This window comes from Microcebus murinus, chromosome 3 (genome assembly GCF_040939455.1).
Source record: "Microcebus murinus isolate Inina chromosome 3, M.murinus_Inina_mat1.0, whole genome shotgun sequence".
Taxonomy (NCBI): domain Eukaryota; kingdom Metazoa; phylum Chordata; class Mammalia; order Primates; family Cheirogaleidae; genus Microcebus; species Microcebus murinus.
In genome coordinates, this window is record NC_134106.1 from 97,801,336 (window position 1) to 97,803,333 (window position 1,998).

Consider the following 1,998-nt stretch of genomic DNA (forward strand, 5'->3'; position numbering starts at 1 on the left):
ATTTATTATATACACACAAATAAAATGTGTAACAATTGCACAAATTTCAGGGTGGTAAAAATAGAAATATTAATATTAGGATGTTCTTATGCTATACATGAAGTAGTATGAAATTATTTGAAGATGGGCAATGATATGTTAAATATATATACAGTAAACCCTAGAGCAACAACTAAAACAAAACACTATAAAAAAAACAATAATAAAAAAGCCTAAGAATGTGTAACTAATAAGCCAATAAAGTAGATGAAATTGAATCATAAAAATACTCAAGCAATCTAAAATAAGAAATGTATTAGTTTTCTATTGCTGGATCACAAATTAACCCAAACTTACCTATACATACAATGAGCATTTGTTATCTCACACAGTTTCTCAGAGTCACGAATTCAAGAATGCTTTAGCTAGGTGGTTCTTGCTCACGGTCTTTCATGAGGCTGTAATTAAGAACATGATCATGCTTGCTTTGGCAGCACATATATTCTAAAATCAGAGCTATACAGAGAAGATTAACATGGCCCCTGCACGAGGGTAATATGCAAACTTGTTAAGCATTCCATATTTTTAGAATAAAATAATTATAGTTAACAATATACTGTACATTTCAAAATAGCTAAAAGTGAGGATTTGAAATGTTCTCAACACATAAAAATGGCAAATACTTGTGGTGATGCATATTCTAAATAACCTGATTTGATCATTACACATTCTATGCATGTAACAAAATATCACATGTACCCCATAAATATGTACAGATATATACCAATAAAACAATGACATGATTAGTTTTGTATCACTCAATAATTGATAAAACTGGTAGATAGCAAATTAATAAGAATGTAGAAGACTTGAAAAACAACATGAACCAACATGACCTAATTAACATTTATAGAACATTTTACCCAAAATAGGAGATTATACATTCGTTTTAGGTGACACGGACTGTTTATCAAGATTAACATTTTATTTCATAAAACAAGTCTCAATAAATTTAAAAGTATGTTCTCTGACCATAATGAATTTAAATTAAAATTCAATAATAGTAAAATATCTGGAAGATCCCTAAATATTTGGAAACTAAACAACTAATTTTTAAATAACTCATAGGTTGAAGACAAAAATACAAAGGAAATTAGAAAATATTTTCAACTAAATAAAAGGAAAACATGACATATCAATATGTATGGAGTATAATTAAATTTGTATTTGTAGTACTAAATGCATATATTTAGGCCTCAGGATCCCTCAACACAAGACACACACACACAAACTCAAACACACACACATACACCTCCTATTCCTTAATTTTCAGACATTTCCTTGAAGAAACTATGCTTAAACAGATCTTAGTAAGAAGAATCTGTTTAAGATCCTCCAAAATTCTTCAGACTCTAAATTGGCGAAAGATATTTTATGCTGTTGTCCAGTGAAAGTGAAAACGCAAGACCCTCTGTTTAAAAAGTGTTAAGAATTTCAAGACAGAGCAGCAGAGTGTTAAACCAAGCATGGTGCCTTCTAAATGCTCTAAAATGCCCTTCTGTCTATAGAGATTAACACTTTCCAACGAGAGATCTAGAGGTACCCAATCATGGGCTACATTTTAGCTCCTCCTACAAGACTGTAAGCAGGTTGAAGGTTTGGGGGTTGCAATTGAATTTGCAACTGATTGACAGACAGGAGATGTTAACAGTCAGGCAGATGGAAATTAAAATTATAAACTGTCACCTTTATCAGAGCCTAAGTTGATACTGAAAAATACGGGGCATAGAGAGAAGGTTTAATTGCCTTGCTAATGGTAATACACCCTAGAGGAAAACCTCCTCTTACTTCACCCTCAGAACTGGAAAACCCAACCAAGTCACAGAGGAAAGGCTTTTAAGCCTAAAATTAGAGAGTGGATGAGAAAAGATGCATCCTCTCTGCCAGCAGCAGACAGTTCTCGAAAAAGAAGGAAGAGGGCCACACTGTGCTCAATACTTTCTTCCCTAACTCCTCAGA

General features: G+C 32.5%; 1 non-coding gene across 1 annotated transcript; it reads left to right on the top strand.

Annotated features, from left to right (window-relative positions):
- The first annotated feature begins 457 nt into the window (after positions 1-457).
- Positions 458-566, top strand: LOC142870313 (U6 spliceosomal RNA). Its single transcript, XR_012918739.1, has one exon. It is a non-coding gene; the product is annotated as a U6 spliceosomal RNA (small nuclear RNA).
- Positions 567-1,998: the final 1,432 nt, after the last annotated feature.